At 37.9% G+C, this 19,021-nt stretch overlaps 1 pseudogene; it reads right to left on the reverse strand.

The window, feature by feature from the left end:
* The window catches only part of LOC149171736 (uncharacterized), a 72,128-nt pseudogene extending 53,359 nt beyond the window's left edge, over positions 1–18,769 (reverse strand).
* Between the last annotated feature and the right edge of the window lie 252 nt (positions 18,770–19,021).

Here is a 19,021-nt window from a genome sequence, read left to right on the forward strand (position 1 = left end):
ATAGCTTAGGATCAGATTTAAGCTAAACATACAAATGTAACAAACATCAATGATACACAAGCATGTAGGAGAAACTCAAATAGTTCTATTGCTATAACAAGAAGATCCAGGAGGAGTTACAACTGATGATTCCTAATCCAACATCAACCTCCCAGCAAAGAAGCCCCTCTTCACCTCCAACAAAGCATAAATCACCCAATACTCTGATATCTATCTCAAAACCAACAGCAATTCTCTGCAATGTACAAAATTCCAGCCTCTGGATCTCTGGGATGAGGGATCCATATATAGATGTATGCAAAGACGATGAGTCAGCTTATGATTTGATTAGTGGCTTCTCTCTTTCAGTTCTTGTTTCCACTTGGAGACTGAGAGCCTCTTACTCATCCTTGGTCGAACTCAGTGAGGCAAGTGTCATTGGAGAAGATTCTAGAAGCTTCCATTGTCTTTCCACCTCGCGGAATGGCACTGCCATTTGTCATTTCCCGCTCAACGCACCCTGGTAGTGCATTTAGGTGCGTTGCAATGCACCTAGCTAGTGTATTTGGGTGCTATGCAACGCAGTTAGCCAGTGGAGCAGCTGAAATGATCCTGATTTGACTGATTCTGAGCAGTTTCTGGTGGAGAACTTCTGGGAGAAGCTGTAATTTGTTTACCTTGTTCCTTTAGGGGTCGGAACAACACTTTTAGGGACTTAGGATCCCTTGGTTTATGGACATTTCATGCTTGGAGCTGCAAGGCACAAAAATGTCTATAACAGTTGCCCCCTAAAGTATGAGGTCGTTTATCGGGTGAAATGCTTTATTAGGAGGATCCGAAGTTCTTTCAATGCTGGGAGGAGACCTGTAATAAGATACAATACAATACATTATCTTCATACTGTTTTCATGATCTAGCTGAGGCGGGCATTCCCATGATCAGCTTTATAAATTCATTTTCATGTACATAGGACAGACAATCGTCTGATGGTAGACTGATGATTCTGATAGAGCCATCATCCTTTTGGTAGGATGATTATCTATGCTACAATGCTGTACATTTCAATGTCTTTATTTTCCTTAATATATATCGCAGCCCGGATGGATGAAACTAGATCCGGGGTCTTCAATCTTGTCCGATCTTCACTCGAAGTACAAGTCGATCCATGTGAGAAATGTTTTGAAGTCGAACATGGAAAGACATCGCTTGATCACCAGTCAATGATGTAAACCGTTAACAAGCGCGAGAGGAATCACCGATAATGATGATGACCCTCAAGGTACTGGAGTACAATTCATGTGGTGTGAATAAAGGACTTGGCGTTGAACACCACGCAAAATCTTTCGGTCGAAGTTCATTGATGTATACCTGTCGCCGGAAGTGAGAAACTTGCCATTGAGGCATGCAAGCTTCAAAGTACTGAATGGGGTGTTCCTAGATCCACTTCTTGGATAATGAGCTGATGTCGACAAGAAGCGATCCGTCAAAGGAGGGCCTTAATGAATCCCACATCAATGACACGGAACAGAGCGAATGATTTTGATGGAGGTGAAAATGATCTGATGATATATGGTTCAGGGTGGCGGTCATGAAAGAATGAAGTATAATGTATGGTAGTGGATGGGACACAGGTGACTTCTCTGGATGACTTCTCTTGAACATGTCGGTGACACTTATGTGATGGATTGGTAGCATTTACCCCAAATGTGGATGGTATGGCGTGACCATGGTGATGTGACCGATGAATGAAACAACCCAACCCGACTCGAACACGGAGTGGAAGTGTCATGTTCAAGAGCGACTTGCTACCAATAAAGATTCTTTGAGTTTTCTTCCCAATTTTTCCCCAGTCATTGCTGACCAGTACCTCTTTATTTTTTTCAAGCTTGAGGAGGATAACATATGCTTGTTCTATAATTTTCCCTTCGGGCAAACCCATCGCTATGTTTTAACGAGCCTAGCGATAGTGAAACTCGTTCTCGTCTAAAGACAAGCTTATCGCTATTAATCTTTTTAATGAGTTTAATGACAAAGATAACTCGGACCTTTTCATTTTTAGAGAGTCTAAAAAGGTACGTAAAGGTAACTCCAAAATTCCTTTTTCGTCATCTAATCCCTTAAGTCTGAAAAAGTATAAAACAATATAGAAGGGATGAATTTTCGATAGTTTTAACGAGCCGAACAAAACAAGCGCTCAATCTTTTTGTGCAATAATCCCTCAGGTCCAAAAAGATTAAAATCTAGAGGAGGGATAGCACTTCCTGTCGCTTTAACGAGCTGGAAGGCCAAAACTCGGCAATCTTTTCATATTTTACGAGTCAGTTGAAAAGAGCTTAAAGAAGACTCGTCTTTTGAGGAACGAGTGATAAAATGGGTAGCAGCTGGTTCCAGGTAAGGGTTGGAATTTCCCAATCACGGCAGTGTCACAAGGATGGCTAGTGAAATCACTCTTCGCAGTTGTTCCTCAAAATGGGTAAACAATCAAATGGAGGTGAATGATCGACCAATGGAAAAGTGGAGGTGACGGTGCAAACACGACCAAGGCTTTAATGGCTGAAATGCTACATTCGCAGTGGTTATTTCCCGGGGAATAGTTCATTTTTTAACGAGCTTAAACGCGGGTGGAAACATTTGCTCATGTCTTATGTTTATTTTTTAACGAGCTTGAACTATGTGCTAAAACTGCTCGATTAATCCAGTCATATGATAAGAATGTCTCATATAAAAATGGCAATTTTTAGATTTTGCCCCACATCCTTTCTTTATGCAAGTTAGGAAATGACTAATCCAAAAAACAGATAAATAATCGCTCTTTGCTTGCACTCCAAAAGGTTTGCATGCCCCCAGGTATAAAATATGGTTTCAAGGTTACCCCTTAATTTGCAGACAAAACATTTGTTCTATCAGGAGAGGCCTACCTCTTACAGGTTACCCAAAGATTTTTCTATTCACACAGCAAACAAAACACTTCTTTGGCGATGTCTACCGAGATAAACAAAGGTGAGCGACGATGCCCGCCAACTCACATAACTTTGACAAGAGAATCTTATTACAGAATAACCCCTCTTCCACTGACGGACAGGGTACAAACTAGTCATATTCTCTCGCGGAAACCTACCTATACCCGAAGTTTTCCTGCCGAAGCAGACCAGGACGCATGCCCCCTGGGTTTCATTCATATCCCTCCGAATTACTCGCACTCATCGGGAGGACGAACTGGGGATGGAGACATTTCTTGCGTGAAGAGACCATTTAGGGATGGTATATGACTATTTGCTATGCGTGATCCGGGAAACGAAAGCTGGTCCACGAGCTTGACCACTCTTCCTTCGTGCGGAAAACACATTACTCTAAAGAGTGAGGAGATGATGGCTCCCATGCAATAAATATAGTCTCGTCCAAGGAGTAGGTTATAATCCAAGGGTCCTTGAACTACCATGATGTTCATACGAACTGTCTTCCTTTTCAATGTTATGGGCACATCGGGAAGGATCCCTAAAGGTCGACTGGTTCCTTTATCAAAGCCTGTCAGATTTCTCATTCAGGCAAAAGCGATGGCGAACCAAGCGCTTTCCAAGAAATAGAGGAAAGGATACTCACAGAATCCCCCTCATCTATGATGGTACCAGCCATGACCATTCTATATATTTGAACGATAATTCGGAATGGTACACTTGCTGGTAAACGGGGTCTGCCTAGTTGATTCCAGTCGAAGGAGACAACTAGGTTGCTTGGAGGTGGGACCGAGTAGACGGCCGGGTATGGATCTGACGAACTTCCTTCCTGCGGTAAAGGAATGGGTAGATTGCCCCCATGTTCGTCGGAGTCTGTGTTGATGAAGAGAATTTGGACGGTGTCATCCTTATTCTCTTCAGTGACTGTATCATCCGAAGATAAAACCTCTGAAGGCAAGACCGGGTCAACTGCCGCATCGACCTTTTGACTTTCGTCTGGTATGGATTCAGTTGGTTTATCTTCAATGATAGGCGCTTCAGCCGACCACCTGAGCAGGCCAGCTGTATTCTCAACTAGTGACGGACTCGGAAAGAGTTTTTTACATCCAGGAGGAAGTCGTAACGGTTAAACCGGACGATTATCCAAAACACTTTTAGCTTTGTCTAAGAAGGGACAACGGTGGACGCCATGATTGCCTTCGCACAGTTTACAGGGAAATCTAGCTTTCCCTTTTTGTCCTGGGGCTTCACTTTCACTAGTTGACGGTGTGCTTTCAACATGATCACCAGAGGTCGATGACACCAGGTTGTGCAAACGAGGAGACCAGTCCCTTAGTATCCAGGGGATGCAAGGACAATCTCTGTGAAGGTGGTCTCCTTTGCAAATGACACATGGTCATTTAGGCCTGGTCGGTGCAGTGTGTGGATTTTCATTAGATGACACTTGTTTTCCCCCATTCGCCTTTGGCTCCTTCTTCTTCTTCTCTTTCTTCTTCTTTTCCTTCTTCTCTTTAGGAACTTGACTTTTGGCTTTGCCAGCCCCATCAAGCGAAGAGGAAGGAGGAGAGGAAGAATTAGAGGAAGTAGAAGGCTGGTGGGCAACTCTAGACTGGTCTAATTGCTTATTCGATTGTTCAAGAATGGTGGTGTTCTGAACGATATTGGTTGAGAAGAGCCATACTGGCAAGCCACTTGTCAGTCCTGGAAGCGACAATGTGGCCATATGGGGCGCACCAACATCTCCCCAAGAGGAGAAGGGACTAGGATTTCCACCAAGGGGAATTCCTTGGTTGGTAGGCTCCATTTTCTCAACCCAAGATCAACGTAGGAAAAGGGTATGAATATTCCGTTTAAAATAAATTTTTAGACGCTTTGACATAACTTGTTTTTTCAGTTTTTAAGAGTCGAGAAAAAACAAAAGATGACTCTAGTCTCCTTCAATTTTTAATGAGCCTGAAGTGACAAGTGCTCAGATGGAACTTTTCCGTTAAGGAGTCTGAAAAGGAACGAAAGGGACTGATCTGGAGATCTAGGTAGAGGGAGTACCAAACCAATCGCAAAACTGCAGAATACTTTTTACGGTACGGCAGTCAATCTTCCCGAATGCTGTGTTCGGTGCATTGCGATCAGTAGGGCGGCTGACACGACTTCCTATGGATAAAAGGTTTTAAGCCTATAGGGGTCTCCCAATATATACTCGACGGTACGTGGGAGCACAATTCCGTACTGGCACTTATCGTCTCAAAGTGGAGGAATCACCCAACCATCGGTGAGGACAACAGTTACCAGGCTTTACGACGCCGGAATAAGTCTCTAGCCTAGACCCCTAAATGTTGTGCGTTAAGTTCCAAAGCGTTGTTAGGTTCATTGGATTTATTTTAAGTTGATCTTTCTTATGAAGTTTTCCTTTTGGGTTCACCACGAGATCTAGATGTAATTCCTAAAATGCAATCTAAAGATGATAAGCAAACTTTTATCTCTTTTCAACAATGAAAATCCTAGCTACAAGGGGAAAAGAAAGACACAATCTTTTCACAAAGAGCAAAGAGCACACTGTAAATGCACTTTCCTAAATCAAGCCAAACAGACTATCAATATGCAAATGCACATGTGCATGTATTTGCTTTTCACTTTCTTAATATTGATGCCTAAAAATAAAGTTGATGTACAAATCTGAATTTGCTTTCAAGTGACAAACACAAACAAGCTCCTTTTCGAAATCAAAAGGTAGAGATGATTACGACACTTTATGATTTTGAAATAAATACTCGTTTCGACACCAGAAAGTTACAAATTCAAACCAAAGGCAAAAGTAAAAGCATAATCGACTGTCAACAGCAAATAAACTTTCTTCTAAGATCAAAATCGACACTTGTGACAGATCTAAATCAAAGGACGACAGTATGACTATTCTACTTTTGCAATGGAAAACTATAAATGACGCCACAAACACATAAAAACATCTACAGTCTTTTTGTACAAAGGAGGCAGAATTACGGCAAAGAAAAGGGGTTTTTAAACAGACACATACACTGATCACAGGCTGCAAAAATCAGAGACAAAACTGGAAAGAATGAAGCACTAGAACCTCAGCTGCACAGGGCTAGGCTGATTACCGCACCTGTTACACAGAGAAACTGGATTGCAGCGCAGGTTACCCTCTCGGGAACTGCACTGAAATGCAGGAACTCTTCACAGTATCTGTGCTGGGGCAGAAACGAGAATTCTATCCGGGTTCTGGGTCACGGTTTGCAGTTTAACCTATGGTTTTTGGCCGAGTAAAAGCAATCAGTAATGCACAATCTGAGGGTAGATTTAAAGGAGGTCTAAGAGCTATCACAAAGGGCAATCAGATCATTTGTGAATCAATTGTTCAAATCATAAACAGATCCAGTGAATGGATTGAAGTAGCAGATGTCTACTTTGCATTTGTTAATGGCAAATGCAGTTCGATTGCTACTTCTAAGTTTATGAAACAAACAACAAGAGAAACACAAACAAACTAATTAGACACGATCCCCAGCGAAGTTGCCATTTTGTTAACAAGAAAAGTGTCTATTCAGAACGACCCTATCCCACTAAGGTGTGACAGTACCTTAGAAACAAACAGAGAAAACTACTTTCGTATTCTTCTTTATGAACTATAAACGAAGAGGAATAGGATGAACCAACCTGTGTCTTGCACTAGTCCTTTGATCCAATCTCTCTCCTCTTTGACAGCTTCCAGCTACCTACTTCCTTACTTGCCCAGCTTCACCAAGTTCCTGTAAGATCACAGAAGAAGAAAACTACACAAAGACATAGATTTATATTCATAAATAGCTTAGGATCAGATTTAAGCTAAACATACAAATGTAACAAACATCAATGATACATAAGCATGTAGGAGAAACTCAAATAGTTTTATTGATATAACAAGAAGATCCAGGAGGAGTTACAACCGATGATTCCTGATCCAGCATCAACCTCCTAGCAAAGAAGCCCCTCTTCACCTCCAACAAAGCATAAATCACCCAATACTCTGATATCTATCTCAAAACCAACAGCAATTCTCTGCAATGTACAAAATTCCAGCCTCTGGATCTCTGGGATGAGGGATCCATATATAGATGTATGCAAAGAGGATGAGTCAACTTATGATTTGATTAGTGGCTTCTCTCTGTCAGTTCTTGCTTCCACTTGGAGATTGAGAGCCTCTTACTCATCCTTGGTCGAACTCAGTGAGGCAAGTGTCATTGGAGAAGATTCTCGAAACTTCCATTGTCTTTCCACCTCGTGGAATGGCACTACCATTTGTCATTTCTCGCTCAACGCACCCTGGTAGTGCATTTAGGTGCATTGCAACGCACCTAGCTAGTGTATTTGGGTGCTATGCAATGCAGTTAGCCAGTGGAGCAGCTGAAATGATCCTAATTTGACTGATTCTGAGCAGTTTCTGGTGGAGAACTTCTGGGAGAAGCTGTAATTTGTTGACCTTGTTCCTTTAGGGGTTGGAACAACACTTTTAGGTACTTAAGATCCCTTGGTTTATGGACATTTCATGCTTGGAGTTGCAAGGCACAAAAATGTCTATAACACTGGAACAATGAGTTGGTAACTGTTCACTGAGAGGACAAGTGGCATTGGATTGTAGCATTCGACATTGGATGTAGATTTGACTTTGTAGTGGATTCTAGACTTCCTGGGAAGGAGGTGAATCCTGGTATTAATTTGAGGATGGAGGTGTGAGCCTCTGGATTCCCTTGTTTCAAATACAGGCATTGTATCTCTTTATTTTCTGGTTGAGAAAATGTGCATATGTGTATATGTGTATATTATTGTAAATATTGTATCAAGCTAGATTTATAAAGCTCCATAGATAGTATGGTTATTTTTCTAGTTGAAGCAAATGTGTATAAGTATATGTGGTTGTTATTGTAAATATCGTAATGAGTATTGTTATAAAGCTATAGTAAAGTGTATGTTTGTTATGTTTTAGCAGATGGTCATTGTAAATACTACAATAAGCTATGTTATAAAGCTCCATGGGCAGTATGTTTTGTTTTCAGTAGTCTTGTTGGTTATAGGTGTCATTGAACATCGAGGAGAGTGATCACCCAAGGGGGAGTGTTCTGTAACATCCCTAGTTAAATATCCATGTAAGAAAATATATTAGACCATGGTCATGGGACACATATTCCAAGTTGAATGCTGGGAAAAACATCCTAGTGGGTGTTCATTTTGGTTATTACGGTTAAAGGAAATTGACAAAGGCGATGGAAAAGGATTTGGAAAGGCACGAGGCATTTATTGGCATTTTATTTATGAAAATAATGGAAATTATGAGAAAAGGAAGGTGAAAGTTCACAAGTCACATATGATGAGCAAGTTGAAGGGAAATAATGGAAATTGAAGAAAATGTAAAAAGGCTTATGAGGATCAATGGGTAAGATTGGTTAGTTCAGTGTTGGAGCTATCTCTCTATTCCCTCTTTCTCATACTCTTGGAAACTTGGAGTTTTCTTGGAGCACTCTTGGAGAGTGTGGCATACTTGGATTTTTGGAGCAAGAAGGCATAGGAAGAGCAGGAAAGCGTAAGAAGACATCATGATCAACAACTACAGTGGATGTTAATTGCAAGTACCGAGTTGCATCTATGTTTCACTAGTTTGGGCATGCATGGCACATGTATATGGTTTATTGGTTATGAGATATCATTGGTATAGAGGATTGCCTGGATTGACAGTGGATTTTCCTAGCCTTGCCATTTCCTGAATAGCCATGGTGTTGTGGATTTATTTCTTTATTTTTCTAGTTGGTTCTCATGTTTCCTTTAACTTGGGTTGAGTTATTAGTTATTGAAGCCTTGGTTGAACAAATGCTTTGGAAGCCTTGTAATAGCTTGGGTTGAGATACTAATCCTGAAATCCTTGGTTGAACACATGCTCTAGAAACCTTATAACAACTTAGGTTGAGTTACTAGTCCTGGAAGCCTTGGTTGGACAAATGCTCTAGAATCCCTCAGTGGGTTGAGATACTAGTCCTAGAAGCCTTGGTTGGATAAACTCTCTGGAATCTCGGCAGCAGTTGTGGGTTGAGTTACTAGTCTTGGAAGCCTTGGTTGAACAAACACTCTGGAAGCCCAACGACAGTTGTGGGTTGAGTTACTAGTCCTGGAGGCTAGGTTGGAACAAACGCTCTAGAGCCCTAGAAGGCTTGGGTCGAGACCAATCTGATGATGGTTTTGTGATGTCCGGACATGAGGTGGAATCATTGTTTCATGGGTTGATGTGGTTTGGCCTCTAGAAGCCCTGGATGGTTTTGATTGTGTTGAATGTTCAAAATTCTCTGCCTCAACATTATAAGGGAGACCACCCAGTCGAGAACTTAATACAACTCCTTTTTTGTTGAAATGGTGGTTCTAACTTGTCCAATTGGGTCCAATTACCCTCTTTCCCTTCTGCTAACTTGTGGTGTTTCTATTTCTTACAGATAGAAAGAGAAATATCGGATCTATCTTGTTTCGAAGTTCTTGCAAATAAGTAAATCCTTAAGCTAAATTAATGGCTTAGCTAAACCACACCTATGGTCAACCTATGTGAATCTAAATATTAGTCTGACCTATATGTATTATACTAACCTATTCATTACTATTTTAAGTTAACAATAATTTTTAATATTAATGTACAATTATATTAATATGTGTTAATATTATCCTAATACTTAGGCTATGTTAGTAATTAACCTAAGTTAATATAAATCTTATCTATTAGTGATAACTAATATATATCTAGCTATTACATATGCTACAATGTTATTTATTATTAAAATACGCCATCTACTTTATCATATAATCTAACTATGTTATTATTATAATGTTAAAAGGTTAGTTCTAAAGGGATGCTAATAAATAAAGGTAAATTAGTAATATTGATTATATTATCTTTCAATCATCTAATCTAATTAAATGCAGCTTCTAAAATCATCTCTAATTATTTTAAGTTAACTTTTCAACCTTATCAATTCTAATTAAATTGTTAAATTAAATATCAAAGTTAATTCTAAAAGTAAATGTTACAAAGAAAAGAATCATAAAACTATCTAAGTTAAACTATCTTAAATAAAAAGGACAAATTAGTATATACAAAATGTACAATACCTTTTATATTGATCTTTTAATTATATTGATAAAAGATTTGGATTAACATAAAAGGTGATTTACTTGAGGGTTCAATCAAACAAACACTATGTGTTTGCCTCTTTATGAGAGGACTTGACACCAAAACTAAAAATGTAGATTACTCTAAGATGCGACGAAAGAAAGACCTATCTTGAATAGAAGAAATGTAGCTTTACTCCTACCCAAGAGCAAAATGTTTCTAAAAAAAGAGGAGGAACTGGAATCGGATCTAAAATCAAGATGAACCTATATGTCATTAAAATAGTTCAATGACCCATAAGTTATTTAATCAGATATGCAAAAACATAATTTGAATAATTAGTTATTAAAACTAATTCTACATATGTTTTAATCCAATTTAAACATGAGTTCATTTGAAGTTTTATGTAGTGTAAGGGAAATAGATCTCCCTACAAAACATAAGATTTAGCAAAACAAATTTGCAAGAAACAAATAAATAATTATTTATCACCACAAATTAATTTCCATGAATTGGTTTTCAACCTTGGTATAAATCCTGGTAGCCCTCCAAAAGATAGCTTCAACAGAGCAATTGTTAGGTCCCTATACTACTAGTGTAGCCCCTTATTTTTATTAGTACAACCCCCTTATTATATTTTTGTGCCCATGTAGTCCCCATGTTGTTATTATTGTGCCCCATAGAAGCCCACTATTGTTATTGTTGTGCTCCTACAATATTATTGTTATGTAGGCTCTGATTAGATTGGAACCACTTAGATGCCTATATATAGAAAGGAGGTCTTGTCATTTGTATCATCCAATAATTGTTCATTTGTGTAATGCAAAGGAGTTTTACCCCTCGACGAGGCTAATTTTGAAGTCATTGATCTATATTTCCTATCTTTTTGTGAGTTGGATTCATAACATTTCGTATGAGAGCTTTGGATTCTAGGGTTTTGCTGCTCCAAACAGGTCATCGTGGAATTTCCGCATTAGAATTTTTCCATGATGTTTCAGAAGCTAAAATTAAAACCCATTTGAGCTAAAATATTAATAATACTAGGTTCCAAATTTCAGAGCTTTTTTCGCTATATTTTCAGAGATATGATCCATGGAAGTTAGGGTTTTTGTAGGCTCCCAAATTATATCCCAAACAGGTGACCTTGGGAAAATCATCATAAATTTCTCTTTGAACATCATATTTAAATTTATTAAGAATCTATAGAAAGAAGGCGGACTGTAGTTTTCTATGTATCATTTTTGGATCCTAAGGTCGAAACAATGACACATAGAACTTCATACAAGTTCGCTCTACTGAAAACGTATATAACCAGGTCATCATGGGAGATTGGGCATAAATCTTTCTTGGAGAATCCAATTTCAATCAGAATGGTGCCATTGGAAAGAGGTCATAGAGGGCTACCATAGATCACAATTTTAGACCTTAGAGATCTGATATTTTACAGATACAACAGAATCAAGATGGAGCTCCTAAAAGCAAGAAAAAGAATGACTCGAATCAAGAAAATAGAAACACCTAGTAAGAAAAATTGAAGGGATGATTTGAAGAATGTGATAGAAGATATGGTCAATAACATAAATGGTATACAAGAAAAATTGAATGGCAACATGGAAGATTTGAAGAAAGACATCGAATTTTTGAAGGAAGGTGGGACAAATTCACTACAAGAAAGGCTTCCTAATGCCGAAAAGGTAGTAGAGGAAACTCAAGATGAGAAGAAAAGAAATGTTAATCATGATTTCATAGACTCTAATGTTGGATTGAAAACCCACCATATTCCAAATATAGATATGACGAAGTTTGATGGCAAGGATCCAGTAACTTGGATACTACAGAAGAAGCAATATGTTGGTCTACATGATGTGCAACTGCCACAAAAGGTACATATTGCATCTTTATATTTAGAACCGAATCAGTTTGTATGGTATAGAGGGATTTGTTCTCGTAAACCACTTGTCACCTAGTCCATTTTCACAGAGGAAATGATAGCACATTATGAGGATACAAGGAGAAATGCCTTCTTTAGCCAATTGATAAATCACAAACAAAAGGATTCAATGGCAGATCACATTGACGACTTCCAAAAATTGAATATAAGGGCAAATGATATTCCAGAGAAGCATAGGATTAAAGTCTTCATAGGGACTTTAAATGATAACATCCAACATGAGGTTCTCCTTTGGGAACTTGATTCATTGGAGAAGGCATAGAAGTTGGAAAGAAAAATTGAAAAAAAAATTATGGCAACAAGGAAGCCTACCACTCATAACTATAAAGATGGAAGTGTTGTTTCTCCTAGCCTTTCACCACCTACAAGGTCGACAACGCAAAAATTGGAAGAAAAAAGAGCAAGAGGGCTTAGTTAAAATTGTGATAGAAAATATAATAAAGGTCATAAGTGTGCCGAGAAGAAATTAATTTACATAGATTGGGAAGAGGAGAAAGAAAAGCAACAAGAAACGTCAAAAGAAGAGGATATACACCAGGAACGAATCCCAGAGAAAGAAGAAATGAATTTGACCATATCTTGTAATGCATTGGAAACAATTACGACTCCTCAAACTCTCAATATAGAAGGGCTTATCAAGAAGGAAAATGTAATAGTGTTGATTGATTTAGATAATACCTATAATTTTATTCATTGTAAGATAGCCAAGGAATTGAATTTCTTCCTATATCCAGCACCAAAGTGTTAAGTAATGGTTGCAAATGGAGGAACCATAAGTTGCTCTGGAAAGTTACATAATATCAAGCTATCCATGGGAGAATATGTCTTGAATAGTCCAATTCTTTCCATCCTAATGGGTAGTGTTGATGTTGTACTAAGAGTCCAATGGTTACAGTATTTGGGAACGATAACTTTCAATTTTCAAGAACTTTTCTTCAATTTTTTTTGGGAAGGAAAGGAAGTTGAATTACGGGGTATCGCAGGAAAACCAAGAAAGGTAATCATATCTAATGGCATGAAAAATATTCTAAATAGAGCACAACGGGGCGTAATTTCGCAATTATGTTCACTAGAGGTTCAAACAGTGAAATCATCTATTTCTCCTAATCTCCAAAAAGTATTTGACAATCATTCTAAGGTTCAAGTAGTGGAATATCACGTCAAGCATCAACCACATCTTCTCCAACTCTTAAAGGATAACCTTACTTTGGCGCAGAATCAAATGAAACAACAGGAAGAACATCATAGCAGCAAAAGAAGTTTTGATGTAGATGACTGGGTAATTTTATGGCTACAACCATACAAACAAATGTCTCTTAAGCAACCTAAGAAGGATAATAAATTATCACCAAATTACTATGGTCCTTACAAGGTGTTGCAAAAGATTGGTACTATTGCATACAGATTAGAGCTTCTTGCATCTTCCCAAGTGCCCCAAGTTCTCCATGTTTCATGCTTAAAGAAAGTTATAGGTGACAAGCTCCTAGTTCAAACAATATTGTCGAAATTTGACGAGGAAGGAAAAATCATATTGGAACCCGAAGTAGTCACAGAAACCAGAATCCGACAGCTATGAAATTGATCAATTTTAGAGTATCTCATAAAGTGGAAGAACCTACCTGCTAAAGATTTTGCATGGGAGGATGAGAATTTTATACAAAAGCATCCAGAACTACTCAAGCATTAAGGACAACAGTTTTTGAAGGAGAGGAACATGTTAGGTCCCTATACTACTAGTGTAGCCCCTTATTGTTATTAGTGCAACCCCCTTATTGTATTTTTGTGTCCATGTAGCCCCCATGTTGTTATTATTGTGACACATAGAAGCCCACTATTGTTATTGTTGTGCCCCTACAATATTATTGTTATGTAGGCTCTGATTATATTGGGAACACTTAGACTTATATATATAGAAAGGAGGTCTTGTCATTTGTATCATCCAAGAATTGTTCATTTATGTAATGTAAAGGAGGTTGTACCCTCGAAGAGGCTGATTTTGAAGTCATTGATCTATCGTTTCTATCTTTTTGTGAGTTGATTTCATAACAACAACAATAAGCATGAAGCAATCAACAAAGCAATAGTGCTCCAATTGATTATTAGTATACTAATTGGCACAAAATTTAACCCAAAATTGGTTTATGGCATTAAAAATGTACAAACTCAAAAATTCTTACAAAAGTGCAAGAAAGATGAAACTTGTAATAGAATCTGATTGTCATATACATTCAATGTTCAAATCTTGTTTTCCTTCAAAAAGCGTTTAGGCAATAGTGCCAAAAACTTCCTTGTAGAATTGGAAACCTAAACAGTTTACAAAAAAAAATTGCCCTCTCTACAATAGTGCATGAAAGCACAATTTATTCTACAGCATTTCCTTCTCTCATAATCTCTCGAGTCTCTCCTCTCTCTTAGATTTGAATCCCTTTCTAATGTGTATTGATGTCTCCTTTATACCCTTAGTGAGTTTATTTTCTTTCCCCTAGAGCTTAAGCTTCAAATTTTCCATATCTCCTACAATTCAAAACCATCATTTTAATTAAAACAAAAATAACTTATAAAATCAAATTAAATCTAAATTTTAAATAAATCCAAACCAAACTAAATCAAAAATAATATTCAAAAGTAAAAGAACTTAATCTTAAAATGAAAAATCAATAAAAAGTAAAAATACATCATTTAAAATAAAAGTATACAACAACCATTTAAAAGAGTAAAATTAAACATTTAAATTAAGTGAGATTAATATTAAAATTACTAAAATAAAATTAACATCTAATATATGAATTAAACTAGATAATAAAACAAAACTGCAAAATATACTAACTAAAACTTGAAAATTAAACTAAAATTCACACACTAAAGTAATCTAGACCTAAAAACTAAAAGTAATAAAATTAAAAGTTAAACTACATTATAATTAAACTAAAATATGAATTTAGGAACTAAATTTAAACTAGATTAAATAAAATCAAAGTCTATGCTACACTGAATACGATGAGATTGAAAAAAATATGATGAGACCGTCGTGAATGAAACTGTGAATTGAAAGGTTTAAAAATTACTTGGCGTGCACCGATGACTGTAAATAATTGGAAAGGTTGTTATCCCTTGCGCTTTCGTTGTTGGAGCATAATTGGACCCATTCCATCCATAATGCAGCGGTGCAGTCTTATCTTGCCACCGAGCCAAAATCTCTCCTGTAGGCTGACCATTAATCTTTTATGGTTTGCTCAACACGATCTCAATTTGTTTTAATGCTCTGTCATCTCTTTAGTAGTCTGGCAACGAATGGTGGTTCTGCACTAACATCGGCATTTTCCAAATTGTGCATGCGCCACGAAAACTGATAGAGTCCTTTTCGAGATTGATGCCACGTGTGCCAATGTGCATCGGGATACTAAATCCTTTTCTCTAGCTCGCAGTCCCTGCAATCCAATATAGACTTGCGTTAACTGTGATCATTAATAAGTTCAAATTTACTCGGTGTTATTTGGATAAAATCGACATTCTGGGTCACAATTTCAAAAGCAATCCCGCAACTATTGCAAGACTTGTTGGGATTGAATGACGAGATAGAGGTAATATGGTTTTTTAAGATCCCACATCTATCGGCGCACTGTTGAATTTTTGATAGCAAAAGGATTTATTTGCATAGAATTCGTTTATCATGGCACGTCCTTTTGCAAATCAAAGATATATTTCACATAAATAAAACAACCATGATTTATATCTACGGTTGGATTAAACGTTCAGAAAGGAATGCAATGTGGGAAATGTGTAAATGTTGATGGTTAAGTGGCATTGTTGATGCTCGAATGGTGGATAAAACAATGTGGCACAACATAAAAAATTTATTATTATCCCACATGCAATACATCATGCAAAATAACACCAAGACCTATGCGGGATTTGAATTGTGTGTTGGCTTAAATGGGATGATGGTCGTGTGCACATGGGGTGATATATTGTGTTGGCATTTGAGTTGTATATGATTGACGTAGCTTCATGGTCGTGTGCACATGGCGCCATATATTGTGCTGGCATTTGAGTTGTATATGATTGACGTAGCTTCATAGGAGTTCATTCACTTTGTGTTTACAAATCAATTACAAACTTAAGCCCTTTTTCCAATGAATATAAACCCAATCACTTTATAAAGTTCACGTTTCATTCATATTTAACTCTTTATCATCTTTACCTTAGATGCTTAAGGTAGAATTATTTATGAGGTGAATTAGTATTTTATGAAAATAAAGTGTGTTTATTTACATGATACCATACATTTACAATGTAGTATATACATTCATAGTGTTATCACAAAATCATGCCCTTGATAGGCTGCTGATCAGGAAGACCTTATGTAACTCTTTCAAACCAACTTTTGGCTGAGGCTTAGCCTCCTCAACTTGAGAGGGCTCTCTCAAAGGTTAATGATTTTGATAAAGATTAGATGGCTAACTCTATGAAACAAGTGAAAAATATGAATGGTTGAACATGATCAGTAAACATCCATTGGGCTTATGGAGTCAACAACACCTCAATATAACAATGAACTCAACCCTCAATGGAAGTCAGGGCATTCAGCGTTTAAACATTCAGAACATAAACTCATATGGGACCACACAATTTATAAATGTATACAGGAAGTCAGAGCACATTCAGTGAATTCTGAGTGATTATACATCCATACCACTGTAAGAATTAAGAAAATGACAACATCACATATTCTGAACATAAAAAACCGTTCATGAATCCTGAGAAGTAAGGTCAAGCATGTATTACTGAAAATGAGTCTTACATAGGCCAAATACAAGCTTTTCCATAAAATGTTCCAACCCTGATTACATTGCTGTTACAGCTATATATAGAGCTCTTATTCTAACTGATCGATATTCCTCCTCCAGCATGAGGGGAATTCGAATACTACTTCTAATGACACCTATTAACCCTTTAACTAACTAATAAATACAACAAAGTGTTGACTGGAGTTTTTTAGAGATCTAAATCAAGTAGGATTCTAACACCGTGACAGTCTTGGTCTACAATCATCTTCGTTCTTTGACATCTGGTCCCCTTCTAGTTTGGCTGTGATGGGTCTTCAAGGCTCCATGTTTGTCTTCAATGTCACATGTTTTCCAATACCCTGAAATATAGGAAACTGCCCCTGTTTGTCGGTCCTTGGTTTGCCTCAAAATACCTTCTCAACATAAGGTTGGCGAATCCATAATAATAAATAGTTGTGATATGGCTTCCAATCACTGAATTGTAGACACCTGTCTGGTTAACATCTATAGGTGCCAAGCACTTGAGTCCACTGTAATAATCTCCAAGAAGGCAATGTACACGAAGTAGACCAATAATACTAAAGTATCCCAGGACCTTCAGAACATTGCTTCCTCCATTGTAGTCATATCCATCAGTTGCAGTAAATGTTAAATTACCTTCTTTCTCTTCCTCTAGGATCTGGATGATCACAGACTTCTCAACAAGAGCCTGTAAATAGTTGAGCACACCATAGACATTCCACACCTCATCACATTCCCGCAGAAAAACTAGTTCTTGATCAGTCTTCTGTGTTAGTAGAAAACAAGGGGAAGATATCTGTCACAGGCATTGCTGCTTTTTCCACCAACTCTCCAGGAAGACCATCCCCCTCAGCTTTGAACAGGTTTTTTAGAGCCATGAAATCTTTCTCTATTATTTCAGAATCGGACTTTGAAAAAGCACGAGAAGGACCTCCCCCCAGCAATACCAACCTTTCTTTACAGTCTCTTTTTTCAACAATCTCAGATGAATCTGTCTCTTTATCTTTAGGAGTTTCCTTTTGTGGTCTATTCCCATTGGCTGCTGGTGAAGGTTTTGAAATGTCTACAGGTATAGATTTCAAATTCTCTGTTGGTGCAGATTGATGTGTGCTGCCACACTTTTCGTCTTCCAACTTCTGTTCTTCTGGCAACTGATAGACAGTTGTCTCCTTATCAAACTTCAAGACATAAGCCTGGTTGCACCCTTCAAACAATCTTTCTCCTAGGGTGTCAATGATGTAGTATGCCTCCTTTTCAACCTTGAGCACAAAAAAATTGGTCATTCCAGCTGACAATATAAATCTGTGGTTCACTGTTCTCAGCCTCCTCAGTACATGCACTAGTAATTTCTTCCCAGATATTGTCAAAAGACATAGCCCCTTGTAGAAATTCAAAGGAATCTCCCATTCCTTCATCTTGAAAGAAACCAACAAAGGACTTCCCTGGGGCCACAGAAAGAGGACGTACCTTTGCCTGTAATACTGTCTCCAGATCAAAGTGTCTGTCTGGGAACTTCTCTCTGTAAGCTTCTACATCACAAAGATTCCTCCACTCTAAAGATCCATCTCGTATCAAGGTATCAAACTGAGATTTTATAGGCATGGAATTGGGATTATCATGCAACCAATCAGCAATAACAGTCACCAAAGCAGTACAAGCACTCTCCCCGGCAGCCTTTTCACTACGCTGATCAATTGAAGCAAAAAAAACTTGAGACGACAACTTCATCTAACCATCTCTACTAATAAAATCTTTCTGTTCCCAGCTGCCTATGGTGAAATGGTCATCGCCAAAGTCTAAACATTCACATCTGTCCTGCGATACTCCATTGTCATTCTTATGATACAAAGGAAGAGAGTCGATAGGGCAACATAATTGTCGGTGGTCAAAATCAATATCATCTCCACCCTCTTCTCCATATGCTTTATTCAACAGCGTCTCTCCCCTTGCTTGTGGTGACCGAAAATTCAATTTCCTCTTTTTCCAAGAAAGAAGGCTCCGCATGGAAGGAGGCTGTACAAGAGTATAATCAGAGTCTGATGAACATGGCTCCTCAATCACCTTGGAACTTGACTCTATATTTGCTTTATGATTGATGATCCAATTGTCATCAACTCCATCTTCTCTAAAGTCCAAATAGAGAGCTCCTTCAACACGATTAGCTGCAGCCAATGTCCCATAACTAAAGGAA

This window comes from Pinus tabuliformis, chromosome 4_2 (assembly GCF_031772625.1).
Source record: "Pinus tabuliformis cultivar Carrire ecotype Pingquan chromosome 4_2, CPIR1, whole genome shotgun sequence".
In the NCBI taxonomy this organism is placed as follows: Eukaryota; Viridiplantae; Streptophyta; class Pinopsida; order Pinales; family Pinaceae; genus Pinus; species Pinus tabuliformis.